The following is a 16,371-nucleotide window of genomic DNA, read 5'->3' as shown; positions in this document are numbered from 1 at the left end:
TTTTTAAAAGATAAATGACGCTTCGTTCGCGTACTCCACAAATGGAGGTGTGTGAAACAGTGCAATAAATCAGCCATTACAGACCATGTTAACACATACAACCACATCATAGACTGGAACAACTGGAAAGTTTGAAAAATCAGGGGGTTCGATGGCCAAAGACGAAGGACCCACCAGCTGAGTTATTTTTATGACCCTATTTTAACACCCACTAAGGGATGGGATGGATAATCATGTTACTCGTTTCCCTAAATGCCTGCAGTATTTCGCCACGCATTTGGGCGAAATGTCTCTATGATTTATTGACCTTACTGATTTCAGCGGTTTTGAGTCGAGACACTCTGTGCTTAATAAAGGCAATTTCGAAAGCTCGAAGAAATAGTTTTTTAATTCCTGTTTGTGTTATAAACAAACTTAGTCTTTGATATTCATAATCATTTCGCACTGCTAAACATTGTCTTTTCTTAGCAATATGTAACAGAGGATATACTGTTTTAATGCCTCCGCTAAGAGTCGAACCTGGGACCTCTGGCTTACTAGTCTTAAGCTCTTCCGAATGAGCTAAAGAGAAATTCTCCCTAGCCGAGTCGGTAGAAAGCGGCTAGAATCATTACCAGGGTGCCATACTTCCCATCCAGGAAAGAACTGGGGTCATAGCGAAACCTTTGCAAGTATCGCCCAGTATTTTTGTCATATCTCATGGGGCCCCATCTAACAAAACAAGAACAAGCTTATGAGAAATAACGGAGCTACATAATATGTATGTAGCGATCAAACATTTTTAGCCCCGTTATTTTTCGTTATTTCAGGGTTAACCGGTCGACATTACAAAGATGTTCGTTATGTCGCCCCGAAATCCTCATCCAAGTAATACACTCCATACTCACCAGGATATAAAGGATAGCTTGGATAATAAAAATCAGTGGCCTGCTCACTGAACACTTTTACATATTTTTGTCAATTGATTTTCAGATAGCTACCTAATACTTCTAACATCCAGAATGTGGAAGTATTTCTTGTTAGTTTATGTCTAATACTTACATAAAGTATAAAGTTATTAAGCTGTTAATTAGTATATGCTAAAAACCACACTTTAAGTCACATACACTAATAATGTATGGAATTTACTCGGTGTTTTAGGCATATCATTAAATGATAAAATAATAAAAGACAGCTTTTTTATATAGCTAAAGCTAAGTATAATTGTCTACGGATCTGCTGTTGTGAAAAGTCAAAAGATATTAGTGACTATTGTGTTTTGAGCCGTACCTTATTTCAAAGTGGAGAACATGAAAAATTTATAAAAGAAAATACGAAGAAAATGATATGTCCGTGTGCTTGTTTTTGTTTTAGAATTATCTTTAATTGGTCTGAATATTTTATTCGGTAAAAAAAAAGTAAAAAGTCTTAAAGAGCAGTTCAGTTACCCTTCCCTTTTTGTTTAAATTAGATTAATCATTATTCCATCAATGTATTTGAAATAACGATTGATATATAAAGATCTGAAGACTAACTTTTCTTAATAAATTCACTGGATATTCATTTTGCTGCTTTTTTTAAGCGTATTGCTTCAGTGGTATTTTCAACTTTTGAAGGCAAAAAAACACCAAAGAGCTTCAGCTAAAACCAATATTGTATCATTTCTCACTTTGTTACATATTGTTTTCATAATATTGAACATTGTAGACTTGTGCAGCAGAACTCGTCATGCTACAGTTAAAAATTGCAATGCTATGACATTATTGATTAATCAAATGTTAGAAAAGGTGAAAGTTTGACAATTCACATTTGCAAACGAGCGGCCAAATTGCAAAAGAAAACTTGTGAAAATAATTCTGTAAACAATAGGTTTTTCTAGTTTATTGGCACGTTTTCTGATGCATATTTGCTTTGAAAATCGCCCCTTATTTGTTATATTTGATAAAATCCTGTTGCACTAAATCAAAACGATATTTGAACGTCATTTGAACCTCAGGAGAGCAGATCCTTAATGTTTTGAAACTAAGAAAATGATTACAAAATAAAATAAGACATCAAATCAAATGACATTTCAGCATCATAATTACTACAAAATCAAAACAAAACATTTTTAATTCTATTCTTTTTATCAAAGGCAGGTATATTCTGCAAATGCAGAAACAAATTATATTCCCTCTAAAAACATTCTCCTTCCCATGTTTTAGTTGAAAAAATCGGGAACAAACCTTGTAGCTTTTACATATGACGTCGAATTTATTCATGGCTGGCTGCCAAGTTCTTCCTCTGTGAACAGAAATTCCATGAGATATCCATAAACTTACACTAACGACTTAACAATCATATAAACTGTTTAACTTATATAAGTTTACCTTAAAACAAAGTAAATGTTTAATTGGAAAAGCGTGATTTTATTTATATCGGTTTACGATGAAACAATCGTAAAACCCGAAGATATTCTTTCGCGGATTTTTTTCGCTGAAAGCGTTTGTTCATTCGAATAACATCTCGTTGTTTGATGTAGCGGGAATATGGTTATTTTTAAGATGCATTATAATAGCATTATTGATGTTTCAAGTGAAATAATGCTTAATCCTAAATTTTACTGACATTTCTTTATTTTCAATTCATGTTGAACACCTCCATAGTGCGAGAGAAAAGCCAATCAACTCTACTACATGTTGCATTGTTTGTCTATTTAAACTTACTAAGTTTCAACTAAGACGTTGCTTTTTTTGTGACGTATTCTTTAAGATGTCAACTCTTCAGTTCATATAACTTAAGATGCCATTGTATTTGTATAATAACTCAAAATTAACAAAGAAAGTTGTGTTGTTCTTTGCCGATTCGTTGGTACATTTTATAATGGCTGTTGTATTTAGATTTGCGAGCCTCTGTCACGGTCACAGATCGTAAGAAACGTATAGTAAACAATGACATACCAGTTTGATTCAACATCTATCTGGACTATGAAGCTTGTTAAGTTCCACTAGAAATCGGAGATGATATCTTTGGTGCTTGCCTATTTGATGTTTGCAACAAGTTTTCCTAATTTGATTTGCATGAAAGCCGTTGATAATATAAATAGCGTAAGTTAATTTTATATTGAATGAAAACTCCTTATAAATGTAGATTCAACTAGGACTTACAGTGAATGCGCGAGCAAGTCATTGTTTGGCAGAAAAGTAGCTGTCGTCAAGTAATGTTTTCTTTTAACTCTGTTAATATATATTTATTTTTACATATTTTTATGTTTATTTATTAATGTATTGATCTAATGCCATACTGTCTACGATGAACAAAATAAGAGAATACTGAATTGTCAACAAAACCATATTTCGAATTCAAAATCGATAAAACTAGGGCTAAATATGGACAAAGGTAAGATTATCATGGACACCCTTTAAAAAGAACTAGGAAAATTTAGGACCAGGTGTTTCGGAATGGTAAGCGTATTCTACTTCATCGATGATTCCCGTCATGTAAATCAGAGTCTAATCCAAGTAATGTTATTCCCAGACATATTAGCATTGCAAAATACGCCTAGAATCTTGGCTTTCTAATCTGCTCTATTACAAAGCTAAATGCAAAATTTACGTACGTAAACACATCAGCATAAGTAAGTAAACACATAAGAATACACATTCCAATCAATGTGAATTCCATTGTACGTAAATCGTACATCCTTAGCTTTAATCTTTCCATCGAGAAAGCATTGCTTGAATGTTGTAGATACCGGGCATCAATGAAAGCCGAGGAAGCATGGTTCACCTTACTTCACAAATGAAAAATCTGTCAGTGTTACATGGTACGTCGTAAAGTTTAGAACCAAATCCAAAGATTGCACAATTTTCGATTGTTTCACCAGTTGGCTCGTTAGGACCAAATAACGTCATATCTACGTCACTTCCGTCAGAGAAGATCCAGGTACCCTCCGTGACAAGATCGGACGCATCTATGTAAAATTGCCCAAAAGAAAGGTAGATAGACAAAGCGTTCATCCTTTCCGTGTTATTAACTTTTACAAGTCCCGACCCTAAAACAGAACAATGAAGTAACGCTTCATCGTATTTCTTATTTTGCAAAAATACTTGATACATCATTTGTGTGCCCTGGTCATAGGTGAATCCGTCCTTACAACAAACCAAATTAGCCTCACTCCATTCTAGAGAGGAACTGCACGTGATGTCACTCGAACCAATGGAATAATATCCGTTATTGCACGAATATGTTGCTATCCCAGATATGGAGTAGCTATCAGCATTCACAACTGCGTTCGTAATAGACACAGGTTCTCCACATAATCCGGCCATGCAGACTAAAACACCACTGGATAAAGCTACACAAGATAATCCGTTTCCACACTGGTGGTTCCCACATAAGTAAGACGTATCAAGATTTGATTCGATTTCGTCGCGGAGTTTTACAACAAAATTCGAGGCTCCTGAGGCTACAGCGGAATCAATGCTCGTCGTCACCTTATAACATGCTAAGTTGTTAACATTGTACACCATTAGCTGGCAGTTTTTGTCCGAGAAACATTCCCGTTCACACTGTTGTAGGCCGAGAGATGATTTTGGTACCTGATCTGCCAGATTAAATGCCACATGTTGAGTTTTCGGTCTACAGTTTCCATTTGACAAATGTACAAGGCACACAGAAATTATTCCCGTTATCAAAATAAATAGTAATACATCCATTTGACACTTGACTCGTGTAACTTACAAAAAACAAACTGTTATGATCACCTTAATTATTGGGATATAGGTAAAATGCAAACAGGCACTTGTCCAATTTCTGAATAAGTACATCATGAAATATAATTATCAAACCGAAACGAAAGCCAGCCTCATGTGTAAAGTTGGTCATTGAACGTTTCCCGAAGCAGTGGGAGGGGACAGTTTACCAGCTGTGATATATCTAGAGTCGAGCATGTACTGAATAAGTTATACGTATGCGCGTATTAATAGAAAAATGAGAATAATTTAAACCTGGAATCAATAAAGTAGTAAATAGCTGATCACTAAAAAAGTATCTTGGAGATTTTTGATGCGTTTCCAGAATTATTCAAGCACAACTAAGACAATGGATGATACTTTTTTGTAAACATAATGAATAATTTAATATTGATATTCATAGATTGGTTTTGTAATATTATATTTGACGTCCTATTAACAACTAAGGTAATTTCAGTATGGGCCTCATTTGTGTAATGTATGTGTACGTGTGTGCTGGTGTAGCAGTATGTATAATTTGCTGTAACAGTCTGTATAAATGACCCTAAAGGCAGCAGTATGAATACTTTGCTATGACAGTCTGTAAAAATAACCCATTGGTGCAGCAGTATGTATACTTTGTTATGTCAGTCTGTATAAATGACCCTATATTGCAGCAGTATGTATACTTTGTTATGACAGTACGTATAAGTAACCCTATGGTATAGCAGAATGTATATTTTGTTATGCCAGTATGTATAAATAACCCTATGGTGTAGCAGTATGTATAATTTGTTATGACAGAATGTTTAAATGACTCTATGGTGCAGCAGTATGTATATTTTGTTATGACAGTCTGTATAAATGATCCTATATTGCAGCAGTATGTATACTTTGTTATGACAGTACGTATAAGTAACCCTATGGTGTCGCAGTATGTATACTTTGTTATGCCAGTATGTATAAATAACCCTATGATGCAGCAGTATGTATACTTTGTTATGACAGTCTGTATAAATGACCCTATGGTGCAGCAGTATGTATACTTTGTTATGACAGTCTGTATAAATGACCCTATAGTGCAACAGTATGTATACTTTGTTATGACAGTCTGTATAAATGACCCTATAGTGCAACAGTATGTATACTTTGCTATGACAGTCTGTATACATGACCCTATGGTTTAGCAGTATATTTACTTTGTTATGACAGTCTGTATCAATGAACCTATGGTGTAGCAGTATGTATAATTTGTTATGACAGTCTGTATAAACGACCCTATGATGCAGCAGTATGTATACTTTGTTATGACAGTTTTTATAAATGACCCTAATGGCAGCAGTATGTAGATTTTGTTATGACAGTCTGTATATATACTTTGTTTTGGCCGTTTGTATAAACGACCCTATGGTGCAGCAGTATGTATAATTTGTTATGACAGTCTTTATAAATGACCCTAATGACAGCAGTATGTAGATTTTGTTATGACAGTCTGTATATATACTTTGTTTTGGCCGTCTGTATAAATGACCCTATGGTGCAGCAGTATGAAGACTTTGTTATGACAGTCTGTATAAATGACCCTAAAGGCAGCAGTATGTATACTTTGTTATGACAGTCTGTATAAATAACCCTATGGTGCAGCAGTATGAATACTTTGTTATGACAGTCTGTATAAATAACCCTATAGTCCAACAGAATGTAAACTTTGCTATGACAGTCTGTATAAATAACCCTATGGTATAGCAGTATGTATACTTTGTTGTGACAGTCTGTATAAATAACCCTATGGTGTAGCAGTATGTATAATTTGCTGTAACAGTCTGTATAAATGACCCCAAAGGCAGCAGTATGTATACTTTGTTATGACAGTCTGTATAAATAACCCTATGGTGTAGCAGTATGTATAATTTGCTGTAACAGTCTGTATAAATGACCCTAAAGGCAGCAGTATGAATACTTTGCTATGACAGTCTGTAAAAATAACCCATTGATGCAGCAGTATGTATACTTTGTTTTGTCAGTATGTATAAATAACCCAATGGTGTAGCAGTATTTATACTTTGTTCTGACAGTATGTATCAATAACCCTATGGTGTAGCAGTATGTATACTTTGTTATGACAGTACGTATAAGTAACCCTATGGTGTAGCAGTATGTATACTTTGTTATGCCAGTATGTATAAATAACCCTATGGTGTAGCAGTATGTATAATTTGTTATGACAGTCTGTATAAATGACTCTATGGTGCAGCAGTATGTATACTTTGTTATGAGAGTCTGTATAAATGACCCTATGGTGTAGCAGTATGTATACTTTGTTATGACAGTCTGTATAAATTACCCTATGGTGCAGCAGAATGTATACTTTGTTATGACAGTCTCTGAAAATGACCCTATAGTGCAACAGAATGTATACTTTGATATGACAGTCTGTATAAATGACCCTATGGGGCAGCAGTATGTATACTTTGTTATGACAGTCTGTATAAAAGACCCTAAAGACAGCAGTATTTAAACTTTGTTATGACAGTCTGTATAAATGACCCTATGATGCAACAGAATGTATACTTTGTTATGACAGTCGGTATCAATGACCCTATAGTGCAGCAGTATATATACTTTGTTATGGCAGTCTGTATAAATGACCCTATGTTGTAGCAGTATGTATAATTTGTTATGACAGTCTGTATAAATGACCCTATGGTGCAGCAGTATTTATAATTTGTTATGACAGTCTGTATAATAAAATTTAATGTTAAAAATTAAATTGCTTTATTTAAGCACAAATTAGGTTTATATTGATTGGTTGGTTGTTATCTCAGAGTAGCGGTGCATATGAATGTTAGAGTTATCTCCCCTATAGCTTCCTCTTGCTATCTCAGAATCCATGGTAAGCACAATCATATTTTGTCAAACAAATTCAAGTTTTTGTATCCAAATTTTCGCTATTTTCCAAATATATGTATAGCGAGCGCAGCGAGCTCTTTTTGTATCGTATGCGTGGTATATATATAGTTCAAGCAAAAAGCTATATATAGTAAAACAAAACGAAACTACAATGCTATGCGATCTTATTTCTTTACATCGTGCAGAACGCACTTAGAAATTTGCGACGCTCTGATTGGTTAAAAATAATTCAGATAATAAATAATCATCGTTTAAACATTTACGAGCCAAAATAAAAATGTTGATAATCTCACTTATTTAACTTTAGCTGATAAACGTATGCATTTGTATGTTTAAATTAAATGCAAGTTATAAAAATAAAGTTTTCAAATTGCAATCTACGACTTTTTTAACCAATCACCTGAACATTTTGCTAGATCTGTGAGGACTTCTTTTAACTGTACCCCGCTTTAAAATTTGTAACGTTCTGATTAGTTAATTTATTTCAGCATAATAACCCACGATTGAACAGCGACATTCCCTACGTTAAATACTTTCGCAAAAAAAACACCACCACAACTTTATTTCCGTTAATAATATGCCGTCTTCAAGTCGACTGATGATTTTCTAAGATAGATCAAGCACGGGCTAAATACTCGTCTGTTACTGTCACTTGTCTGCTATCTGCATCGCCAAGCATATTGACCAGCAATTTGCAGCATCCAGATATCGTCCTGTTTTGACACACAGAGTACCTGTTTTGTGACAAGTGTACCCCCGTTGTGTAATAACACAGTGTAAGTAGACAAATCAGCAAAATTACTTAAAACATTCGATATTTTGCATACAGTGACTGTGCAAGGTCGGTCCCTCTAGACGAGACCGTTACTAGCATTAGGCCTTGTTTCCTCCCAGTACTAAAGGAAATATTCCAGGGATTATGAGTTGTAATCGGATGCTTTCTTGCCTTGGAGTAGATCTAGTGTTCTGTAAATTTTTGCATCGACTTGGACAATACTCTAGATACGGTACAAAATTCCAATCTATTCCACACGAGGTCTTGCAGAGGTGTTACTGGATATAGCAGTTTCGTCCCTGTAGTTCTTCAGTTTTTGTTTGTATTTTCAAATTCCGAAATACATATATACTATAATTCTGTAGAACTCTATAGAATCTGAATTTCATGGAACTCTTCCAAATTTTATTTCAGAATGGTGACAGTGCGAACATCAACAATATAGTTAAAACTTCTCAGTACCCTTTACTTGTTCAAATAAAGATATTTTATTGTTTTCCACAACAGGTTGGCGCCTATGAAGTTTTCTCCAATTCTGGTTACAGCATGTGATATAAAATGGTACATTACATGTTTAACATAGGGGTTATGTTGGACAGTTGATATATATTTTACTTATCAACAGTTTCAATAATTTTTGGAATAACATTTATTGAATTAATTGAATGTTGAAGAACTGTTACCCTAGCTCAATGATAAACAAACGATATACTTACACACATACATGTCAGTACTTGCCTAAAGTACATTGATAGGTTAACCTGGATTAACAACAGCAGGTAATTATGTTGATGAAATTAAAAAATGTTGTAAAATATAAAAATAAGTCTAGACTTGCTAAAGTAACAACTACATTAGCCTTTTAGTAATAAGGATGTACATAGCAACCATTTACCTTAAATGAATATCTATCGGCTATTCAATACTTTGTTCTTCTACAGCTGTTTGCAACACTAAACAAAGTCACAGAATATCAACAAAGCAAGGTGTATAATTCAAATTTGGTATACCTGATATACATTGTAATAACTAATATATATATGAAATTATATTCCACAGATAGGTCACAGAAGAGGGACACATCTAGGATTAAAGTTTCTCTTATTCGCACAGTATACAATGATGGCTCAATGATCGGCTTATGCTAGTTACCCCATACAAGCCTACTACAAATTGAAATACAGTTCAATTTCACATATTTCTTTATCGTAGTCATTTATTTAATCAACTTTATTTATTTGCAAGTCAAATGATATCTTATTAAATAAGTTAACGTATGGGGTGGGTAACCTTTTCCAAATATATATATAATTAAAGTAGGTAACGTATGGGGTGGTAACCTTTTCCAAATGTATATATAATCAAAGTAGGTAACGTATGGGGTGGGTAACCTTTTCCAATATTGCTTTAACTTAAACTATGGTATGCAGATTGTTTCTAGGCTACTCATTTCTTTGTCCCAACCTTCTGTGTATCGCTGTGCATCTTCCGCAAGATCCTTTATTCATCTTTTCTGTAGGTAGTGAAACTTTAGACTTACTTTATTATGTCTATGTGGATGTACCATGATGAAGATAATTCAAGTAGATGTTGGTGATTTCAGATATATTGCACTTGCCTTGAATAAGACCATAAACAATGTCTTACAAGAATATTTGCTATCATTATTTCAGACTAAAATACTCCCTTGTACATTACACTTGATACAATAGCGAGCGCAGCGAGCGCTTTTTGTATCGTACGCGTGCTGTATATATATAGTTCAAGTAAAAAGCTATATATAGTAACACAAAACTAAACTACAATACTATGCGATCTTTTTTCTTTACATCGTGCAGACCGGACTTTAAAATTTGCGACGCTCTGATTGGTTATCAATAGATCAGAGGCTAAACAATCACCGTTTTAAACATCTCTGTGGGAATAGAAAATATGTTTCACATCGTAACTTATTTGCGTGAACTTTGCAAACCTATTCGTTATGATTTGAAATGTTTCTTCTTTAAAACGTGTTTAAAAATTATAGTTTTAGACGTTTTAGACGAATCGGGTTAAGCAATAAAAATATTTGCGGTTTGAAAGTTGCGGGCTTCAAAATTTGCCACATTCTGATTGGTTGAAAAGACCGGAACAGATCAAATTCGCCGGGAATAGGAACTAGGGAGGGTAAAGGCCTATCCGATATCAAATGATCGACAAGAAAAATAACACTTCAGTGTCAATCATCTTTTGAGTTCTTTCTGATGAAATCATTATGTCTTGTACTCAAGCAGAATAAGTTTATTGAGCAAGTTTATTGGCTGCAAATGGTAAATATTAGCAGAGCAAGCCTTAATTTCAACTGTGTCGCATTGTATGTACAGTAATAGCTTCTAGCTTCATTAATTAAACATCCATGTTAGAAGATTTCCTACACTGTAAATATTTTTGAGAAATCTTGTCTTAGAAATGTAGGATATATATATATTAAATTATAATTTCCCTATTTTGGGAAAGGGTCCCTGTAGCAGGAATTCGGAAAATATCATTGGCATAATTTGGCAAAAATTGGGAAATTTCATCAGTGTCCCCACGTTCAGGGAAATTTTTAATTTTGATAGAATAAAACCTACAATGTGATTTGCAAAAAAAAAAAAAAAACATCTACCTATTTCTTACAGTAAAATGTATAGCAATTAATAAACATCAATTTTCAGTGTTTTTGTTGATTCAATTTCAAATTCTTGTTATTTTTGTACATTTTTTTTATATTTCGAATGCTCCTTTATGGACGGTTATAGTTTGAACATTGTACATATGATATAATGACTGGAAACTTGTATGAACATGCTTTTAAATCCAACTGGGAAAATAAAGACTGAAATTGGAAAAATACAGGGTCATATTCAAAATAATGTAATGGATCAATGTAACAGACCCTACATGTATAAACACTTGGCAAAAACTCTGATTACGAAACTTATTTTTGCACCTGTGCCAATGTGGTCTCATTTGATGACTAAATACTGGTATATGAAATAAAAATTAAATATATTGTATGAGAGTTCTTATTATGGGAATTAAAGCGTTTTCCCCTGTCAACTATACGTAAATGTAGAGATTCAACTGTGGTGAATCTTGATTACTTGTCAGGAATAACCTTATGTACAGATTTGAATTGCATTTTATGTACCAGTATATGACAGACAGACAGACTTTCTTTATTTCCTCCTTGTAGAGATTGTACATTGATCATGCCTTATCTTGTGCTTACATCAAATGTAGAATATACATTGTATACATAATCATAGTAAAGCGTTCATCTCTGAGATCATAACAGGTATCAGATCGGCAATATTCATCATCAGTAGGGCCCACCTGTCACGATTCAGTTGAATATCGTTTGAACTTTCGAGTATAAATTGACACTGTCTTTCATCTGGCAGGTGATCAAATTTAACATAATCTGATACGTCTAAGATATTGACTAAAAGGTCTAAAAGTGTATCGCGACTCAGGATCTTCTTATTTTACTGGTATAAATCTTAGAATAAAAAACTCTGGATCATTTTTTGCACGTTGCTTGTTTGTTTGTTTGTTTGTTTGATTTTGTTTAACGTCCTATTAACAGCTAAGGGCATTTAAGGACGGCCTCCCCTGTGTGCAAGATGCATGCGTGTAGTGTATGTGTGTCTATTTTGGGAGGCTGCGATATGTTCGTGTTTGTTTTCTTGTAATAGCGCGGAACTGATGCCGACTTTATAGTGCTACCTCACTGAAACATACTGCCGAAAACACCCAGCAGGACGCCCCACCGGGTCACATTATACTGACAACGGGCGAACCAGTCGTCCCACTCCTAATTTGCTGAGCGTTAAGAAGGAGTAGAAACTGCCATTTTTAAAGACTTTGGTATGTCTCGGCTAGGGGACAGAACCCAAAGCCTTCCTCACAGGGGCGAACGCTCAACAAATGGCAAAAGTGCAAATTGTATACATATATAGTTCTGAGCCTACCATAAATTTGGTTAATACCGGTGTAAAGGGAGAGGAAAAATCCCCGGCCAGACCGGGGTTCGAACCCGGGACCTTCCGAACTCTAGTTGGACACTACCAATTGAGCTATCTGTTCGCCGATAATCTACCCAGTCCAGTTCCGCTACATTGATATATCAATTTCCAAATTGATAAGAAAAGCAGAGGAGAATGTAAATATAAGTGCAATGGCAAAAACATGTAGGGAAAAAAAAGAGACAAAAATGGGAATAAAACTTAAAAGAAAAGGTCAGTTGTGCTAAAGATATTTCTATAGTGTAGTGGTAATCACACTTGTCACTCTGTGGTGAGAGACCCAGGTTCAAATCCTGGTGGAAATGATAGCACAACTTGAAATTATGTAAACAACTTATTATATAGAACTCCTCCATACAATTCTCATTACTTGGTACATTTTATATTTCATATGTATCCTTCTTAATTCGTTCTTTTCTGCATTCATATATACAACAACAGGATATTCGAACATCTTGGTAGGCAGTGAGTATAACATTTATGATTTGTTAACTTCAATTAGATTTTGTTTTTAATTATCAAAGTCTTGGTGTCGGCCTCTTGTGATTAACTTTTGTCCATCATGGTTACCACATCAATTAAATTTTGAAGGAAAGTTCCAAGGTCAAATGCAAGCCAAATTAAAGAATTACATATAGATCATGTATTCCTCCTTGAGAAGGTGTTAATGTTTAGGCTAAAACAAACAAAAATGTGTTTCAGGCAACATTCCAGAGAAAAATAGAGTACATAGAGTTTAAAGCAGATAAACATTTATTTTATTTTTCATTTTCATGCATCAATATATATACTTACAGGGAAATAACAAATATAAGAACTAGAAATATGTCAAAATGACATGAAAGTCACCCCATCTCCTGTATGATTACTCAGTATAATAAATCATTGACCAAGCTACAACCGACATATTTCCACCTGTCAATCAAAATGGTCTAACAATGACCAGGTATGCATACACGCTGTTTAGGTAACCATGCCAACCTACTAGGATATAATAGGAAAGCATGTGGTTAATTAACTTGAAGAAAATGTTACATGTTTTATGACCATAAAACACAAACACTGCAAATAATTTCATTTTTTTTTAATTTCTGTGACATTCCCTGGCCTTCTTCATCCGAATTTCAAGGCCTTCCACATTCAAACATGCCAAAGTGCCAGGATAAGATAGTTCATCTGTTAAAATGAAAAAAAAATGATATAAGAGAACTGAACATGCATATTGGAGCAAATCTTTTTCACCAAAACTAAAGGCTGATAATTAAGGAATTTCCAATCCCTATCACTAGTTTGTACTGGTATGTTTTTCGTGGTTATTTAACTCCCTATTATCAGTTGATACTTCTCAGTAAAAATTATTTGTTTGTAAAACTGTCAATATCGTCTAGTCATTGGTTTCCGCCCGTTATATATTTCCGCGCAGCCATTTTATCAAGCTTTATCTTGTTACTATGTGACCTGCTGGACACAACACAAAGATATTTTAGACGTTTGACACAAAAATTACCGGAACTTCGTCCAGAAAACATAAGAATTAATCACAGATTAAACAAGTCCACTGACATGAAGTTTTGAAATTAAACCCACTAATTGTAATGACTTACAGTGTATTTCAGCAGCTGTCCCTCCTTCCATTTTTTGTGTATTCTGGAAATGATAAAATATCAGCTATCTTACAATGCTTAATTGGGATATTTAGTGCGATCATGGTTTATTAAAGCATGTATAGACTATAGGGGTGCAATTACAATGTATCGGAAAACCAGTATATCGCAATACACAGGCCATATCGTACATGTATCTATCACAATGCGAATCGCAACAGTCGAATAGATATGCCAATAACCATAATCCAGGCTATTACTAGCATACAATTCAATACAAATGTATCACACAAATGATCTCAGATTTAATGACAGCATTTTGACACTTATTAAGCCCAATTATCAGAAAAAAATACCATTTTTTCCTATGAAATTACATTGCGACAGTATCGCAATATTTTCCTTCTGTATTGCAATATATTCTGGTAAGCTCAACCCACATGGGCTTGTATAGACTTATATGATAAAATTAGCTAGAAATACCTATATATATATACATATTTCTAGCTAATATGTATCATATTAGTCCATACAAGTCCCTGTGCTCAACCTGTATTGTTACACCTACGGTACCGAAACTAAAGAGAAATGTTTTATGTTACAGATATAACCATCAGTGATCTTGGGAAATATTAAGAAAGGAGCAATGATTTGCAGAAAGAGCTGCAAATACCGCAATACCCTCAATTTTGTTTACATCCCTAAATTAGACTTTGACTTTAAACATATTTTATTAACCAGAATTGGAAAATAAGATTTGGCATAAGTTATTACAACTTATGAAGCAATCTCCACGAAATTAGACTGGATCTTTGTTGGTTGATTTCATAGAAAAGAAATATATACATGCACAACAGTGCTGTTAAAAACATCTGTCCTTACGGTTTGACAGGACACTAACAGGAATATAATTTTGCAATAGCGATACACATAAATATGACAATGCCGTGTTTTGCCGGTACAGTATCGCAACGTGGTGACCACGTGGAACTGTACCGGCAAAACATGTTATTGTTTACATCCCTAAATTAGACTGGATCTTTGTTGGTTGATTTCATAGAAAAGAAATACATACATGCACAACAGTGCTGTTAAACACATTTGTCCTTACGTTTTGACAGGACACTGACAGGAATATTATTGGCAATAGCGATATACATAAATAATATAAAATATGACCACGGTACAGTATCGCCACGTGCACGTGGAACTGTACCGGCAAAACATGGTATTGTTTTGTCGGTACCTCGTGGTCACCATGGCACTGCCACCACCGCAAAAACGATAACTTTCAGTAAACGGTGTCGAGCGCTTTTAATATATAAATTCAGAATATGGCAATGAACTACTTACCTTACATTACCCTGTATTCTTCCGGTTTTCCATTTTCTGCCGTAAAGTGTTATGTCGTAAAGTGTTCCAAAGTTGTAAACGTTGTCATGCGGTATATGAACGTGGATGAAATATTTGTTTGAATGATCGCGCATTTATTTATAACATATCACCCTTTGAAATTATAATGTTACGGCTGAAAATGGTATGTAAATTAAAAAAATAAAGCAATTTCCATAAATGTCGTAAACTTTTTTCTTTGGACGAACTTGATTCAGGCGTGCCGGTTACCGCCGGGAAGGCGGCACCTACCTACTGATTACGTATGTCCCCTAAGTCCCGCATGTTCGGCACCTGCCGTTCGATTAGAAGTTTTGCCGGACTGCAGAGAAATGCAAAGCCATACAAAATGTTATTTGCGTCCGCCAAATTGCGCATATGCGTGAATGTAGTGTGCCGGCGGCAAGCACAAACCCGACATGTCAAATTAAGTTTGCCCTTTTGCTAGGGGACGTTTTCTTTTGTCACTGCGTGAATAGATGATAAAATAAAAGAGGCGTTATTGAGCTTTTCTACCTGAGCTTTTTATTGCAAAATTTATATTGGTTATAAAGAAATTTTACCAATATAGTCGTTTGTCAGACATTAAAATCTCAATCAATCAATAGCAATATATAATAGAACAGTCTACCCCTTCGGGAACCTCAAAGGTGACTGATTCATATTGGGAACATCTCAGTTTGAAATTCGGAACGCCTTTTGGTTGTATGTTAGATCTATTCCTAAATCGATATCTGAGTTATCCAAAAGCTTGTTATTAGCGACAGAAGCAAACACACGAAAGCTGTAAATAGAAGAGGTCAAAATCTGGGACTGAAACCAAAATTAATAGTCCCCACTGGGGTTCCCCCAGGGGTGACCAAAAATTAATTTCTATGCATTTCAGTGTTTATTATTCTGTCAAGAATTTGGTCAGGAGCCCATGACCATAACAGGAAGAAAGTGACTGT

General features: G+C 34.6%; 1 long non-coding RNA gene across 1 annotated transcript; it reads right to left on the bottom strand.

Moving 5' to 3' along the window:
• Positions 1–13,501: 13,501 nt before the first annotated feature.
• Positions 13,502–15,842, bottom strand: LOC110456204. The gene is made up of 3 exons (XR_002463565.1): positions 15,383–15,842; positions 14,030–14,072; positions 13,502–13,601 (listed from the first exon to the last, which is right to left on the bottom strand). It is a non-coding gene; the product is annotated as an uncharacterized LOC110456204 (long non-coding RNA).
• Between the last annotated feature and the right edge of the window lie 529 nt (positions 15,843–16,371).

Source organism: Mizuhopecten yessoensis, unplaced genomic scaffold (genome assembly GCF_002113885.1).
Source record: "Mizuhopecten yessoensis strain PY_sf001 unplaced genomic scaffold, ASM211388v2 scaffold8565, whole genome shotgun sequence".
In the NCBI taxonomy this organism is placed as follows: Eukaryota; Metazoa; Mollusca; class Bivalvia; order Pectinida; family Pectinidae; genus Mizuhopecten; species Mizuhopecten yessoensis.
Note: the sequence above shows the minus strand (reverse complement) of the source record. Positions and strands in the feature narration are given on the sequence as shown.